General features: G+C 36.7%; 1 pseudogene; it reads right to left on the bottom strand.

Moving 5' to 3' along the window:
* The window catches only part of LOC127439731 (aldo-keto reductase family 1 member A1-A-like), a 15,170-nt pseudogene extending 2,732 nt beyond the window's left edge, over positions 1–12,438 (bottom strand).
* Positions 12,439–19,108: the final 6,670 nt, after the last annotated feature.

Genomic DNA, 19,108 nt, shown 5'->3' with positions numbered 1-19,108 from the left:
CTACTTCATTTTCAATTTGTACTTTCTATTTAGTTTAGTTTTATTTAAAATTATCCCTATCCAAAGAAATAATAAACAATACTGAGATTTCTTTCTGAATCTTTTTTCTCTATCTGCCGACTGATTTGGGGAAACACAGTAGTAATTAGCACTCGCTGAGAAGTTCCGTCTCATGATTTGACTGCAAATGCTACATCCGAAAAAACTGGAATGATAATTAGGGTCATGTCGTCATGGACATGATTTTCTGTTTAATTTGCGGGAAACCGCACAATGCAGGGCAGTTCTGCTAGGGTGACCATACGTCCTCTTTTTCCCGGACATGTCCTCTTTTTCGGACCTTAAAAAAGCATGGATTCGGCTTTAGTTGCACTATGATGTGCATCTGGTCTAATACTTCATTGTATGTGCGTGCATATTTGCGCTTTAACCCCTCTTTGTAAGTCCCGCCTTCTCGCACACCAATTGGTCGATTATAAGAGGCTTGCAGCAACTATTGGCCAAATTCCTGCCAGTCAATCTCTCCGTGAATGTTGTTGAACTGTTATGTTCGGCATCAAACAGCAGCTTGACAGTAGCAGCAAATAACAGCTGAGTGGAAACAATGCCCAAACGAAAGTGCAAATTTACAGAAGATTTGCACACAAAATTCCCATGCTTTCATCAATGTCGAGATCCGTGGGAAGCAGAATGTATGACATGTAAAGCTGGCACTTATGTGTCAGTTGCAAGTGATTTAGAAGCACACATTAGAAGAAGCATAAAGGGTCAGCAAAAGGTGAAAGTTCATCAGGTAAATTAACGGACTACTTTTTGCGACCAGGTAAAATTGTTATCACATTGCTTCATTTTCCATGGCCATTCAAAATAATAGTAATAGTAAATGAAGGTACACTCATGGCATCAAATATTTTATTTTAGTACATGGACATTCAAAAGAATGTTGGACATTATTATTTATTTTTATATATATTTATGTTATGCTAATAGAGTGTCTTTTTCACTGTGTTAAAGTTTGCATTCATAGTAACACTGTTTTGAACCCTATAATTTTATTATATCATGTATTTACAGGTGCATCTCAATAAATTAGAATGTCGTGGAAAAGTTCATTTATTTCAGTAATTCAACTCAAATTGTGAAACTCGTGTATTAAATAAATTCAATGCACACAGACTGAAGTAGTTTAAGTCTTTGGTTCTTTTAATTGTGATGATTTTGGCTCACATTTAACAAAAACCCACCAATTCACTATCTCAACAAATTAGAATATGGTGACATGCCAATCAGCTAATCAACTCAAAACACCTGCAAAGGTTTCCTGAGCCTTCAAAATGGTCTCTCAGTTTGGTTCACTAGGCTACACAATCATGGGGAAGACTGCTGATCTGACAGTTGTCCAGAAGACAATCACTGACACCCTTCACAAAGAGGGTAAGCCACAAACATTCATTGCCAAAGAAGCTGGCTGTTCACAGAGTGCTGTATCCAAGCATGTTAACAGAAAGTTGAGTGGAAGGAAAAAGTGTGGAAGAAAAAGATGCACAACCAACCGAGAGAACCACAGCTTAATGAGGATTGTCAAGCAAAATCGATTCAAGAATTTGGGTGAACTTCACAAGGAATGGACTGAGGCTGGGGTCAAGGCATCAAGAGCCACCACACACAGACGTGTCAAGGAATTTGGCTACAGTTGTCGTATTCCTCTTGTTAAGCCACTCCTGAACCACAGACAACATCAGAGGCGTCTTACCTGGGCAAAGGAGAAGAAGAACTGGACTGCTGCCCAGTGGTCCAAAGTCCTCTTTTCAGATGAGAGCAAGTTTTGTATTTCATTTGGAAACCAAGGTCCTAGAGTCTGGAGGAAGGGTGAAGAAGCTCATAGCCCAAGTTGCTTGAAGTCCAGTGTTAAGTTTCCACAGTATGTGATGATTTGGGGTGCAATGTCATCTGCTGGTGTTGGTCCATTGTGTTTTTTGAAACCAAAGTCACTGCACCCATTTACCAAGAAATTTTGGAGCACTTCATGCTTCCTTCTGCTGACCAGCTTTTTAAAGACGCTCATTTCATTTTCCAGCAGGATTTGGCACCTGCCCACACTGCCAAAAGCACCAAAAGTTGGTTAAATGACCATGGTGTTGGTGGGCTTGACTGGCCAGCAAACTCACCAGACCTGAACCCCATAGAGAATCTATGGGGTATTGTCAAGAGGAAAATGAGAAACAAGAGACCAAAAAATGCAGATGAGCTGAAGGCCACTGTCAAAGAAACCTGGGCTTCCATACCACCTCAGCAGTGCCACAAACTGATCATCTCCATGCCACGCCAAATTGAGGCAGTAATTAAAGCAAAAGGAGACCCTACCAAGTATTGAGTACATATACAGTAAATGAACATACTTTCCAGAAGGCCAACAATTCACTAAAAATGTTTTTTTTTTTATTGGTCTTATGATGTATTCTAATTTGTTGAGATAGTGAATTGGTGGGTTTTTGTTAAATGTGAGCCAAAATCATCACAATTAAAAGAACCAAAGACTTAAACTACTTCAGTCTGTGTGCATTGAATTTATTTAATACACGAGTTTCACAATTTGAGTTGAATTACTGAAATAAATGAACTTTTCCACGACATTCTAATTTATTGAGATGCACCTGTATATGGAAGGCTACTCAAAAGAACATGTCCAAAAAACATGATATTGGTTTGGTTTTGGTACTGTTAAACGCTTTCGTGTAATGTTAGCGTTTTGATACACTTTTATTCATAAAGTATCTTTATCTGCAGTAGACAATCGTTCACAGACTGCACTCAAACTTGATCTTCATCACTGGCAAACGACTGAACGCAGCTGCAGGTTTTGTTTCAATGAACTAAGTAAATATTCACTTCATTCAGAGTTGTTTTTGTTCTCTATCTTTTAAAGCATCCCGTTACTGTTTTACTGCGTGAAAAAGAGCTTCAAACGATTCAGCCTGTACGTTAGACAAATTCATTGAGAAGAATCGACTCAAAAGTCTGATTAATTAACATCACTTCGATTCACGAGCCCCGCGCCCGTGAGTCTATGGCCGTGTTCACAATGCACACAATCCATACTACACTCACTGGGTTTTTTTTTTTTTTTTGTTGTTGTTGCTAAACACAGGTATAACAGAAACTGTAACGCCTCCTACACACTACACGACTTTCAAAGACGTCAGATTGTGGTACCGTTCATATTACACAACTGTCTGGTTTTCAAATTACACGAGGAATCGGCGACAGGGGTGAACACATTACAAAACATTTCACTATTGATGAATCCCCGACGACTCTGCCACACGCGAGAAGTGATATGAGATACGAAAACAAATGCATTTCTGAATATGATGTGTATGTTTCTAATCGCCTAAAGGCATCATATCTTTTATTGGTTACAGTATGAAAAAGTACATCCTACTGAAAAATCTACCTGTTTGCTTACCTGACTGTCCAAGAGAATTGGCAATTTCTCTCCATCTCTTCTCTTTCTCCACCCGGTTGTGGTACAGCTCAGAGGAAACATCAAATAGGCACTAGTGCTCCTGCCAATGTTCCACTAATTTGTCCTCCATTTCTTCGGTCCAGTGAGACTTTCTTGATACCGCAGCCATGCTATTTGATGTTCTGTTGCAGGTACATCAGGACTCCTCCCACAGAAACTTCCCATGCCCCGATTCTTGCTCTCTCATTGGCTGTAGGTCAACGCTGCAGTTGTATTCAGTCAAAACACATTCCACATGGCGTGATTTTGAATGGCAGACAGGTCCAGATATTTAACATGCTAGATATCTCGCTGACGCGTCGGCGCTTATCGCGTCTTTGATAATTCATACATTGTGTTTCATACATGTTGCCTATGATTTTGGGCTTTTGTAGGCGATCTCCACAAAACTGTCAGCGAGTGAAAATCGGGCCTAAAATCGTGTAGTGTAAACTCGGCATAATGCGTTGACCGGCCCTGCTCGCACGCACCCAAACGTGTTGCAAATTTAAGAACTTGACATGAAACACAGACACCTTCAGCATGAGTTGGAGATGCATCCAGCCGCACACTCGCATCAGGTTCAGCTATTGATGAGTTGTGTGAGATAACACTGACGCTACATGACCGAAGAGTCTGTGGGGAAAGATCAAGTAAGATCAAGGTCATGTTTCCATCAAAAGCAGGAGAATGTCAAATATTTAGTCAAAAATATAGCATTCGAGTGCATTATATTGTTTCCAATCATTGTGATTCCAAAACACCAGTAAAAACATATACATGACGGAAGATGGAGAGACTCAAATGAGGACTGTGAGGAAAATCTGCAGCACTTTAAAAAAACAACTTTAATATAAAGAGAAATAAACTACATTCATGTAAAGCCATTTCTAAAGCCTGCTTGCTCCATTGACTCGTTCTTTTGGGAAAGATAGTGTTTATTAGAAGGAAACGTGCATATTTTTTAAACTTTCTCCCTGGTCGTAGCCTTTTCCATTAGGCCTTTTTGTTGGGGCTGTTGCGTCCATCAGAATCAGAAACAGAATTAGCTTTATTGCCAAGTTAAGGAATTTGTCTTGGTGACAGGAGCTTCCAAAAAAAAAAAAAAAAAAAAAAAAAATAGAATAGAAATTGAATAGAAAATAAAGTATAGATAGAATACACAATAAGACAAATATATAGTACTGAGCAAAAGTCTTAGGCACATAAGATGTTTCACAAAAACATTTGTCTTAAGATGGTTATTTATATCTTTAGCTTTAGTCTGTCAGTAGGAAATATACATATTAGACTCCCAAACATTCCAATAAACAGAACAATAAAAGGGAAAGAGGGCAACCTTGCCAAGTGCCCCTATTCAAAGTAAAATCATCTGAAATGAATCCATTTGTTTGTACCGCTGCTACAGGGTGTCTATAAAGTAACTTAATCCATCCAATAAAAGTATTTCCGAACCCATACATTTCCAAAATCTTAAAAAGATAATCCCATTCTACCATATCAAACGCCTTTTCGGCATCAAGTGAGATGGCAGCGACCGGAGACTGATCATTCGCCACTGACCACATAATATTGATGAGACGCCTGATGTTATCAGAAGAGCTGCGGCCCCGAATAAACCCCACCTGATCTATATGTATAAGTGATGTCATAACTTTACTTAATCGATTAGCCAGAATTTTGGACAATATTTTTACATCTAGTTGGATCAGGGAGATTGGACGGTAACTTTTACACTCACTTGGATCTTTGTCTTTTGTAAGAATCAGACTGATCCGGGCTTGTGTCATGGTTGGCGGAAGCTTTCCATTCTTTAATGATTCAGTGTAAACTTCCAACAAAAGTGGAGCCAGTTCTGTAGCATAAGATCTAAAAAATTCAGCGGCAAAACCATCTGGCCCCGGAGCCTTGCCTGTAAGGACTTAATTACCTCATCAAGCTCCTCCAAGGTTATCTCAGAATCAAGAGAGTTTTTTTGCTCAATCGTCAGTTTAGGAAGATCTAATGGTTCCACAAAGTTCCTAATATCTTCATCAGTAGACGAAGACATGGAACTATAAAGATCAATATAAAACTCTTTAAAGGCATTATTAATATCAATGGCTGAAGTAAAAATTTCACAACCAGCAGATTTCACTGATGGACTGATAGAAAGAGACTCTCTCTGCTTTATATAACTAGCCAAAAGCTTCCCTGCTTTGTCACCCGACTCAAAGTATAACTGTCTTGCCCTGAATAACCAAAACTCCACTTTCCGTGACAAAATAGTATTATATCTATATTTCAATTGGGTCAATTCTCTGAGGCCATCAGCTGATATACGGCGCTTCAGCTCTGCCTCTGCACTTTTAATATTCTCTTCCAATTCCACAAGTTCTTGTGCTTTGGATTTTTTGATGAATGAGGCATACTGTATGATCCAGCCCCTAAGAACCACTTTAAGTGCCTCCCAAGCCACGCCCACAGAGGATACTGAGGACCAGTTGGTCTCCATATAAACATTGATTTCAGTCTTTAACATTTGTTTGAAATCAGGATTTTGCAAAAGGGACACATTAAGGTGCCAACTGTATGATTTCTTTTTCTCTATATGTGGCAACACCTCTAAACTCACCAGGGCATGATCTGAAACTAAAATGTTTCCAACTGAGCAATCAACAACAGATGAAATGAGGGATTTGGATATCAAAAAAAAATCTATTCTAGAATAAATCTTATGGACTGATGAAAAAAATGTATAGTCCCTACCAGATGGGTTCAAAAGTCTCCAAATATCTGTAAGACCAAGATTTGTACATATCCTGTGAAGCGTCAGTGTTGCTCTAGGGGGCTTACACACTTTTGCTTCACCATGATCAAGGACTGAGTCCATCAAAAGATTAAAGTCTCCTCCCAATATTATATCATGAGGGGTGCCAGTGGCTTGCAACATCCCTTCAAGATCTATAAAAAAAGCCCTAATCATCAGCGTTAGGTGCGTAAATATTAGCCATAATCAACCTTTGCCCTTGAATTTCAACTAACACAATAATGACTCTTCCTAATTTATCTTTAGTCTGTTTGAGACATTTGAATTGTAGATGTTTATTAATCAATATAATGACTCCCTTGCTCTTACTTGAGCCAGCACTAAAAGAACATGTCCACCCCATATCTTCTCAAATTTTTCAGCTTCCTGCAGGGAGAGATGTGTTTCTTGAAGAAACACTATATCATATTTCTTACGTTTAAGAAAAAAAAATAACCTTCCTTCTTTTTATGGGGTGCCCCAACCCATTTACATTCCATATGGAGAGAGATAGTACACTTATATTAACATTTGACATTTTGATATAGTAGAAAAAATAATAGTGAATTGGTGGGTTTTTGTTAAATGTGAGCCAAAATCATCACAATTAAAAGAACCAAAGACTTAAACTACTTCAGTCTGTGTGCATTGAATTTATTTAATACACGAGTTTCACAATTTGAGTTGAATTACTGAAATAAATGAACTTTTCCACGACATTCTAATTTATTGAGATGCACCTGTATGTCTCTCAAATGCTTTTAGCAATTGCCAATGCCAAAATGAGCAAAAGCACAACTTAGTTTTACACTCTCTGCAGTTACCACTGTTACATACCTGGTTGACCACTGGCTTGTGTTTGGCAGTGCCAAGAATTTCATCAATCTGCCTGGCATTGAAGTTTGACAGGCCAATGGCTTTTACCAGCCCCTGGTCAACCAGCTCTTCCATGGCAGCCCATGTGTCTTTGTTGTGTGTCAGCATACTGAATAGTGCCATCAGGTTGTCTGGGCATCAACTCCTCTCATCTCCTAGACATTGAAAAGACACTAGTTCTGTTTTTATTACACGGCTTTCTGGAATACTTGATTCTGAATGGTCAGTTGTGGCATTGCGGTCAAATATTTTTGTGTAATGACTGCTAAACTGTATATTTGGTTGTGGTAAAGGGCCAAGACAACTTTCACTTTCATGAAGTAACTTGGACTGCACAATTGTGATCATTTAAACATGAATACTTTAATATTGCTGTGCTGTTCTTGTTGTTAGTCCAGTTGTGTATTTTCTACATTGTAATGAACAATTTTTTTTTAGCTTAAAGCTAATTCACAACATAATAAAATAGTTTCTACTCCAGTCAATATTTTCTGTTAATACATGTGTTAATTTGGTAGGTAGTCGTTTAGGCTAATATGCAGGGTGACTATCACCCTGTCAGGGTTTATTTTGCAATTGTAAACAGTACATTATCCCAGAGCACACCTGAAACCTCATGAGTTTCAAGCCATTTATGATTAAAGTACATTTGCCTAAAATTAGGCACACATTTCGCCCCGGCTCATTACACAAACTCATAGAACAGCAGCTTGCTTTATTCTAACTTTTCCATTCAAATAGAGAAATACCATGATGGTGAAATAAAATAAAAAAATATGCTCAACTTCAATATCCCAGAGCTGGAGATTGAAACACAATCACTTATTTAAAGTCCATTGGCCAGTGCATGAGATACAGTTCCAGATTACAGTCCCAGATCTGACAAAGACTTTGTACACGCCTCCTCCACATCATCTGGATGGTGCTTGGTGTTCCACAACTTGGAGGTCACAAAAATGTCTTCTCATCTCAAGAGCTATTGTAGGCATAAATACACATTTGATATCTGATGGTGAAATGTGTTGTTGATTGTGATGGTGAAATATCTTTGATGCATTTCTTAATGTATATTTTTGTCCACAGGTACCTTTCCTGGCCCAACTCGTTCATTCAGGACCTCGTCGACCTCATGCTCATTGCTGTAGGCTTGTGCAGTCAATGTGTCTGTAACCACAATCTAAATCTCAGGGGCGCAACTACACATTTCCGAGTGGGTATGCAAAACGAAATTTTGTGCCCCATGTATCTGTCAAGCGGGGAGATGTTGGAGGGGCTCGAGGAGGCCGACTGCACCACCTTTAGTGAGCCAATCAGCTGTGAGTGAAATGACGTCTCTGATGCAATCAAGTCACTCCTCCGTGTCTCTTAAAGCACACTTTACAAATAAAACCTTAGAAATCCACAAAATTGACCCTTCATGATAAATTATTTATTTGAGAATATAAGTGTAGATTATATTTTATTTAAAATTGAATTGCTTTTCATTTACCCTCTTTAGCCATAGCAAAAATATATCTTTGAAAATATAAACATACTATATTAGGTAATCTATAAAACAGCCAGTAAAATGGATTATTATGATACCTGCAAAAAAACAATCATTTTTAAAATATTAAAATCTCAAGATTGCTATGGAAAGGGGTGAATGCTACCCAAACCTCTTCTGTCTTTCATGGACTCGAGATGAACATACAGTATTTTACTTGAAGTTATAATAATATAAGCAAAATAAGCAGTACACAAAATACGTCTTTTATAAAAAGAACAAATACATCTTATTATTACATACCAATTTTTTGCATACCGTATTCCAAGTGCTCGCTCTTTAATTAAACAGTAGAAGCCTTTTTATGCTTTTTATTTTTGCATTTTTTTTTTTTTACTAAAGACAATATACGAATTGTACATCAAGAAAGAGAAATAAAAAAGAAAAAAAAAATACACAATGTTATTTTGAATAACCATATCAAATAACCATTCACAACATATTTGATAAATGACATGTGTAATTCATTCATTTACATATTTGTTTTATTTCAAATAAAGTGGAAATTAAGGCATCACCTCCTTTTAAAAAATAAAATATTACATGAGATAGGACATCATACTTTGTATTTTAACTAATTTTGTTCAGAAATCAAGAATCTGAAGGAAACAATCTATCTAAATTAATTTATAATATTTTTAAGAAAATACCATTTGTGTTCACATTCCAGACTTTTATTATTAATTATAAATGTTACTTGGTATATTTCCAAAATCGTTTCTCTCCATCTTTGAAATTGTGGGGGTTCTAGTTTAAGACAATTTATGTAATCTGTTTCAAAGCTGCTATTCTGAATACCCTAAAAAGACAATGGCATTTTACCCAAAATAATGTTTTCTGGATGTATTTCTATTGTGCAGTTAAACAATAAATTAATCTGTCTAATCATTTTCCAATAAGTTGTCAATTCAGAGCACTCACATAGAATTTGACTGTAATGAGCCTTTTTTTCCTCCACAATTTCTCCAACAATCCCCTTTTACCATGCTATTGTATTTACGAATGTATTATATTTCTTCCCAGTCTTGCTGATTAATTTTAATTTTTAATTCATCCTCCCACCTACATATAATTTTATTCAGAGTGTCCTGAATATCTCTTTCAAGTGCACTCTTTAAAATTCCTAACATTTTTATTGTATTAGTTGTATTAATTATATAATTTTTTTAATGGCTGCATTTCCTTTTTTATTTCTTTTACATTAACTTCTGTTAATAAATATCTTCTTACCTGTAAATAATTAAATACATGTGAATTTGGAATCTCATACTTTTTTGCTAGGTTTGAAAAGGTGTCCATTCCTTTATCAGTGAACAGTTGCTGATATATTTTCAGACCTCTATCTGCCCAGAACTTTAATGTATTATCTAATCTATTTGGCATGAAATCAGGATCTCTAGAAATTTCTTGTAAATTAACTATATCTTTCTTAATTTTGCTATTTTTCTTCTTTTCTAACCAACTTCTAAAAGTACTATTAATACAAATATTATCTATTGATTTAAATTTGTGCTTTGTTTGGGTAGGAACAGGGATATACTAATAGGTTTCCCCATTTGATAAATTTCCTTCTTCCTCCATTTCACTTTAGATTCTTCGTTCATCCAAATCAATATAGGCTGAATTTGGGCAGCTTTATAATAATTTATTAAATTTGGGAATTGTAGTCCTCCGAGCCTTTTTGACAACTTAAGAATTGTAAGACTTTTTATGGTTTCCTATTATCCCATATATATTTACAAAGTAGTTTATTCCATTGTCTAAAAACTTAGGGAGAATATTCATCTTTATACTCTCTATTCGTTTTGTAATCAATTGTAGCCTATATTTATTTGTAATAGTTTTGAATGATATATAAAGTTTTTAATTCAAAGAAATATAAAAGCTTTTATATTTTAAATAAATTCAAACTTATAAAGTTAATAAGCCTGTGTGTTCTTGTTGTGGGCCTACATGAAGTCACTTACGCATTGATATGCCAGCTGTTTTTTATTTTTTATCACATTAATAATTTGTTTGCAGCAGTCCTCTTGAGCTCTCGTAGCAGCAGCTGTTTCCTCTTGTTGTGTAAATATCTTTAATTGCTTCATAATTCTACAGTTATGCCTTGTACTGTGTAAATCATGTTTTAAGTCTTCATGATTTCATGCGGAACAGTGTAAATGCATATTATTTCTTTTAAATGTTTTATATTTTTTTAAAACAATGTCTTGTGCAGTGTTTAAATGAATTTAAATTCTTATTTTCATAATCATCAGCTTTCAGCAGAGAGGTAAATCCCGCTGAGTCTCTCGCGAGAAGTGAATCGCGTTCTCTCACACGATTGGTTGTGCGCTGCAAACGTCTCAGTGTTGCCAATTTAGAGACTTTGTCGCTAGATTTAGAGACTTTTCAGACCCCTTTAGCGACTTTTTTCTAAAAAGCACCTAGCGACAAATCTTAGTTACTTTCCGTAGAAGAGTCGCCAGTACTGCCGTGTGAGCGTGAGGTCTTGCTTTCACACCTCTCTCTGCGTCTACTCTGTTCAGTGAGTGGCAGACAGAGGAGCGGCACATTCAGTTCACCGCACGACAGCGGACACAAACGTGAATGAGCTGCTCATGTGCAAACAGAGTTGCCAAGGACCAATCAATAATCTGTATGGTTTGCTCCTCCTTTGTTTTAATTTAAACAATTTAATTTGACCATTATTTTTCTTTCTTATCTGTCACTGTTACACAGACGGAGGCTGTGCACTGTGAGAGAAAAAAATAAGACATTCTGTCGCTTCTAACTCTCTCTGAGTGATCATTTTACATGTAAATATAGCAGAAATCACAGCACAGCCATTGTCTTTAACTTGTGTTATAAAATCAGGATTATCGCAGTGCAGAGCAGCAGCTTGGAAATTGCTTGGAAGTGACTGCTGGTTAACATGTAGTCTTAATGGGCGGCGTTTCAGTCACTATTTCATACTCGTTCTGTTGTCTGACAACAGAAACAGAACAAATATGTACATGAGAACAGCTTTATTGGGAATTCGGCTGTATTAAAATACAGTATGTGAGCACAGAAAGTAGGAGAGAAGCAAACCGATGTAAAGGGCTGACACAACGCAGAATGCAAATACGACGTGATGACATCATGAATATGCTAATTAACGCATGACGTCATCTAGCGACTTTTTTTTTTTTTTTTTTTTTTAAGCAGGCTTTAGCTACTGTTCATTGAAAGTAGTTGGCAACACTGCACTCATTTATGTGCACGAGCACGTAATCTAGAATCGAAGCCTGAGTTGGCAGAGAAAGTTGATGAGCTGCATCATGGTACCAATTAAGCCTGATTGGATCGGTTTGAATTTCAACCTTAACCAATCCTGAAACACTGAGTTCGTTCAGCAACATTCATGGTACAGGCCTCAGGTTATGCTAGCAGGAATAATAAATAAGCAATTTGTAAATAAGTAATTAGATTCAGTAAGTGTAACTGGTGGCTATTTTCACCTTTTTATTTCTATTTTATTTTGTTTGCTGTAAAAGCAGACCATTTGATCAAATGCCAACTAATCTGATTTAATATATCTCACATGTCTGAATACACAGGTGGGTCCAAGTGCAAAAACTGGCTCAATCTGGTTTGTTTGACATATGATGGGTTGGCAAGTGATGCACACACCTGTCCTGGGGCACTTTTCCATGTTCTCAAGCTCAACACTGGCATCTGCTGACCCATAGAAAGAGTCATTTTTACCACTGTCATGGTTTGCTGATAAAGAAGTGATGCAAACATTTTAAGAGGAGACAAGCTTTTGAATTCCAGACCCAAATAACTTTTATGATGACCATTTTTTCATAACATAGCTGTTGCTTCTTTTGATAAGTGTATATTACAGGTAACAATGACGATTGAAAACTTGGGTGACTGTTGCAAACTAACTGCATTATTTCAACTGCTCTTGGTAATGGTAGTAAGTCATATTTGACAATAAAAATACATTTATTGTTGTTTAATTCTAGCTGCAGACATACTCAAAACTGAAATTTGATATGAATCAACCTAAAAAAATTAATTACATTGAATATTTTACTGTTACCATATAGGCTACCAGTAGCCACAAACCCTGTATGATCATTTAAAATGGTGCATTTATACACTTTACAAATTAGGTTTCCAAACACAGGTGATATTTTACTCTGATTCAAGGTTTTCTTTAAATGAAACTGAATATTATTTGATTATTATTCTTTCAAAAATAGAACCTCTAAATATGAAGTTTTTATTTTATTTTTTTCATTTTTTTTATTTTTTTTATGCATGATTCCAGCCACAGATTCAGACACAGACACAAGAATGATTTAGCACATAACTTACCTTTCAGAATGCTCAGGCATGCAGATTCAAACTGACACAGTTACAGAACTTATATATACTAAGGTCAAAGTCTTTGTTTACTCACTTTCTTAAAGGCTGAACAATAACCAATATCCTCTCTATTTAATCACCCTCATGTCATCCCAGATGTGTATGACTTTCTTTATTCAGCAGATCACAAACAAAGATTTTTAGAAGAATATTTCAGCTCCGTAGGTCCATACAATACAAGTTAATTGTGACCACAACTTTTAAGCTCCGAAAACTTTTTCTACTTATCTTTTTCAGAATATCTCAGCTCTGTAGGTCCATACAATGCAAGTGAATGGTGATTAAAACTTAAAAGCTCATGAAGGCAGCATGAAAGTAATCATACGACTCCAGTGGTCACATCCATGTCTTCTGAAGCAATCCAATCGGTTTTGGGTGAGAACAGACCAAAATATAACTCTTTTTCACTGTACATCTCACCATTGTAGTCTCTAAGCACGATCATGATTTCAAGCTCGATTACACTTTCTAGTAATTGACGCATATGCTGAGTTCTAGATGGCACTTGGAAATGTAATCAAGCTTGCAATCATGATTGCCAAGGAGACTGATGTCAAGATTTATAGTGAAAAAAGGAGTTATATTTGGGTCTATTCTCACCTAAAATCAATTACATCTCTTCAGAAGACATAGATTAAACCACCGGAGTCGTATGATTACTTTCATGCTGCCTTCATGTGCTTTTAAGTTTTAATCACCATTCACTTGCATTGTATGGACCTACAGAGCTGAGATATTCTGAAAAAGATAAGTAGAAAAAGTCATGCACATCTGGGATTAAATGAGGGTGAGTAAATGATGAAAGAAATATCATTTTTGGGTGATCTTTCCCTTTAAGTCTTCAATAAACCATTGTAAAACACAACATAATCCATGTTTAATATAAATCTTTAGTGGGGTGCCACAAAAAGGAGTGAAAACACCATTTAATTTACCATGTAATGCAGAGGTCAAAAATGTTCTAATAAAACTAATCTTCATGGGGCGCGGCTCAGTGCACAGCCCTTTCATTCACACAATGGCAATGTTCCACATGAAAATACATTTTGTAAATATAGTACATCTTTTAAGAAGTGTTGAAATGTTCTGAAGACATTAACTTTGTGTGCTTTAAAAAGTGCATAATTTTAAAGGAATAGTGTGCTTTTTTGAATCTATTAAGTGTCACTATCCACTGCCGTTGTGTTGAAAAAAAAACGGCTCTCAATATTAATCAAAACCTTTTCTTTTGTGTTGGAATTTTGTGGTGAATTGTCCTTTTTACAGTAAGAGCTTGAGTCTAATAATTAACTTTCAGACTTATTTTTACATTTCCCACTTTTGTTTGTCTTTTTCATTTGATCATACTAAAGAGCATTGATGTCATTGTTGCTTTTCAGCATGGCTTTGGGGGGAGTGGAGTTAATGAAAAGGCTTGGGTTGGGAAATGGCATCTGTTTATTCAGGATACATTCACAATGGAGCTGTGCATCAAAACAGTTTAAAGCCAGATTCACATTCTTACATGCTCAAGTTTAGCGCTCTCAGCTGTTGGGCCTCTGCTCCTGGACAAATATAGAGCCAGCGAATTATTACGGTCTTTCTCACGACTGCTCCAAGTGTTGTCTCATGGCAACGTGCTCGACTCAAGGTCCACTCCACTTCCCTTATGTGGTCAGGCAGACTTATTGTCTTAGTCATCTGGGGGAAAGAACATTCTTGATTGTGGAGTCACTGGCAGTCTAATAGTACCGATGGCTCATGTTACAGTTAGGGTCTCCTCTGCTGAACTCTCAGAGCAGTTGTAATAAATATTATGAGGGCAGGGTTTGTGCATGAGTTGTGTTCTTGTTACTGGAAAGCCATTGCATATGGCAAAGGATGATGAGATAACTTTTAAGTTCAATTTTGGTTAAAATCGAATAGAGTAGAATTTCTTGACTGTTTTGTTACAGTTCTGCTTCTATTACTTTTTTCCTGCTGCAGCAAGATGGTTAAGACATTATTAAAATATAGAAAATATCCTTAAATCTATTTTTGCTTAAATTTTGTGCTGTGATGTCACTTGCTGCTCTTTTGTGAGCATGATGCAAATCTGGCGTAGAGTACAGTTTTTGGTAAAACATTCACTTCATGCAAGTGTTGAACTGCTCATTAGAGTTGTTGGCAACTGATTCCCCACACAAATATTGCAATATTTAGGAGAAGATATGCTTTAGTTTTGTCTTTTAGACACACTGACAGAATACCATAAGAATGCCTAAGCGTTCAATGTTGTTGCTTGATTACATTTTTTTTTTTAAATCATGAATATGAATTAAAGTATTTATCACTGAGGGCCATACATCTCTTGGGTGATTTATGAACCACATTTCTGGTGAGCATCTGAGACCCTGATTTCTTTTTCCAAACATCAGTTCCACTAATCACAGTCCCCAGTGATGAGAACCAAATCTATGGTATTATTGTGTCGTTGTGTAAGCTGTTTGCAACATTCATGCTCCTATTGGAGCAATAAATACAAGGTGCATCCCAGTTTCAGATAATTATTTGCTGATTGAATTGTCAATGATGTCTAACAATCCATCTAATAGTCTCAGGCAAGGACTGTAAAGATTAGTGGGGGTTTTTCAGTATGTAACAGTGACAGTGGCCTGTCTGTCTGCTAAGCTCACACCTTGGTAGACTGTTAAACTGGTTCACGTTATGAAATGCAAACAGAACAGAATGGAAAGTAACTGCTAACTGCTAATTTCTCAGATCATACCATCACTGGCGAAATCAATTAGAGGAAAGCAGTGGAACTGTCATGTCTGTGAAAGAGATCATCAGACTCATCAAGAGATGCACTGAACTGTCAAATGTTTGATATGCCTATTAATCACTGTGAGATGTAGCCAAATACTTTGCCAGATATTGATACAGAAATTGCTGAATTACTGTAACACCTTTAGTTTGTTTATCAATATAACCTTAGAAAAAGAGAAGAATAACATTGATTGAGGCCAAATCCTCTTGCTGAGCAAGAACTGTCTGAATCACTGGTTAATTTCAGAATGGGGGTGAGGACAATTTCTGTGTCAAGCAATGTGGTATTAGCCATTTGTCAGACAAATCTACATAATGAAAGCATCCTTTAATCATGTAACTTAGGCATTACATAATGTACTTAAAATAGATAACAGCAGGTATTTTACCCAAATAAATTTTGTACCTTTTTTATTTTTTGGTTACCCTGTGTACCCAGCTCCGCCATGCCATTCAGACTCCCAACAGTCTGCTGTCTACATTTAATTCAATCTGAAACACACTAATCCTTATTATTTGTCTTTTTTTTCTCTCATTCTTGTAAACCATTTACAAAGCACCAAAAAAGTATACTGTAACTACTGAAGATGGACAGAACTCTTTTTGCACATCCTTCAGGGCCAGTACCTTCTCTAACACACTGTTTGCTTTTTGCATTGCTTTATCCTTGCCATGGGCAAAGATCAGGATTTTTTTACTTAAACATATGATGACAGAAGTGATAAAAATCTCAAACCTGACATTCAAATTACAAAAACAAAGTGCCTAAACTCCCAAAAGTCTCGTGTTACATGATATTATCCAAATGTAAAGCAGCACATAAAAAAAATACTAATAATAATAATTTAAAAAATTAACACCTGTCATTAAAGTTATTTGCCCTATATTTTAATTTTTTTTTTTTTTGTCAAATACAGTAATGACTACATTGCAATGATTAAAGGATCAGTTCTGACAGTATAAGAGATAACATGGATGGCTCTTTGAACAAGGCAAAATATTGTTTATCTAAAGAAAATAGTTACTAAAAGGCTGCTGTTACAGTAGAAAGATGGTACGTCACAAATCATTTGAAAGGGAGGATTTGCCGCTATATATAAAAAAACTTTTTGAGCTAAAATGCAGGATACTATTGCAAATTATTTCACATTGCTCACATTTAAAAGTGTGAAATATAGGAGAGGTCGGACGTGTGAATTTTTAGGTCATAAACCAGTGAGATACGACACACTCTGATTCTTAACTGCTCTAGGAAGACAATATGTCAAAGAACTCAATATCCTCGGGCTCTGGAGACATTAAAAGACACTTACGTGCTCAAGCTGAAGCCCCTGAAGAACAGGCCTAAAGCCCGGGACTCAATTTGGACAGTGCGGTGAAAGAGATTCAGCATCAACTGTTGAACATGACGGCAATGCTGACGAAGGTCATTGCTGACTCGGAGGAGCTTGCTGTAATACATCGATCGATCACTGCCATGGAGACGAAATTCACTGAGATGGTTACAAGAGTGTCGGATGTTGAGAAGTAGATCGATTATCTGGAGTCATCGGAGAGGGAATTAGCTGCTAATCTATTAGCGACCAAGACAGACTTGGAGCGTGTTTGGGAAAAGTTGGAAGACCTTGAGAATCATAACCAGCAAAACAATGTCCGAATTGTTGGACTTCCTGAAGATGAAGAAGGCCAAGATATGGTGAAATTCCTAGACGGGCTCTTCCCGAGTCTGCTCGACATAGCAGGCCATAAGCTGGAAATTGTGCAAGCTTACAGGGTTCCGGCTCGGAGATCTGCGGAGGGAGACAGGCCCGATCAATTATGGCCAAGTTTCTGAGATCATCCGATAAAGATCTCATGTTACGTGAGGCAAGGGTTAAATTAAGGCTTTCTTGGAAGAACCACAACATTTTCTTGTTCCCAGACTTTGCGAATTCGACAAGAGAGAAACGTAATCGATTCAAGGAATGCAAGAAACTCTTACACCAACGAAAGGTAGCTTTTGCACTGATGTTCCCAGCCAAATTGAGAATAGACACTAAGGATGGCCGCAAAATATCTACATGCCCATAGCAAACGATGTCCTTCATAAAGTCAATGGAATGAGTAAGTCATTGTGTGATACTGTCTATGCAGCCGAGTGGGCCTGACTCACTGAACATTCACTTGACTGTCTGAGGACCGCCTTTATTTCTTTTTGTAGAAAAACACACCTTTGGACCAGGTATGTGGATGAATATACACGTCTTTGTGTTTATCCCGCCTATTTGCTGGAGTTTGTTTTATAGATTATTTTCTGTTGTGTAATTCTGTCTCACAAAATTTGTACAGAAGCATCGGACTTGAGCAATCTGATGGCATAGTTGTTGCGGGGGCTCTCGTAAGCATACATGGACTGTTTGAATTTAGAGGGATGGACGGTTGGCGCTGTTTTTCTTTTTCTGTTTGTTTGGTTCGAGGGGAAGTTCAGGGTTTGACTGTTGCACTAATATTGGAAGGTGGTCTTTATAATTTTATTTTTGACACACAATCTTTTTTTCTAATATGTTAAAATGTCAAATGTTAATATGAGTAGATTGTCTCTCTCCACGTGGAATGTAATGGGTTGGGGCACCCCATAAAAAGAAGGAAGGTTATTGCTTTTCTTAAACGTAAGACATATGATATTGCGTTTCTTCAAGAAACGCATCTTTCTCTGCAGGAAGCTGAAAAATTTGGGAAGATATGAGGTGGACATGTTTTCTTTAATGGTGGCTTAAGGAAGAACAGGGGAGTCATTACATTGATAAGCAAGCATCTACAATTTAAATGTCTCAAACAGATTAATGATAAATTAGAAAGATTCATTATTGTTTTAGCAGAAATTCAGTGGCAAAGGTTGATTTTGGCTAATATTTACACACCTAACGCTGATGATCAGGGCTTCTTTATAGATCTTGAAGGGATGTTGCAAGCCGCTGGCACCCCTCATGATGTAATATTGGGAGGAGACTTTAATCTTTTGATGGACTCAGTCCTTGATCATAGTGAAGCAAAAGTGTGTAAGCCCCCTAGAGCAACATTGACACTTCACAGGATGTGTAAAAATCTTGGTCTTACAGATATTTGGAGACATTTGAACCCATCTGGTAGGGACTATACATTTTTTTCATCAGTCCATAAGATTTATTCTAAAATAGATTTTCTTTTATATATATATATATATATA

Source organism: Myxocyprinus asiaticus, chromosome 4 (genome assembly GCF_019703515.2).
Source record: "Myxocyprinus asiaticus isolate MX2 ecotype Aquarium Trade chromosome 4, UBuf_Myxa_2, whole genome shotgun sequence".
Taxonomy (NCBI): domain Eukaryota; kingdom Metazoa; phylum Chordata; class Actinopteri; order Cypriniformes; family Catostomidae; genus Myxocyprinus; species Myxocyprinus asiaticus.
Note: the sequence above shows the minus strand (reverse complement) of the source record. Positions and strands in the feature narration are given on the sequence as shown.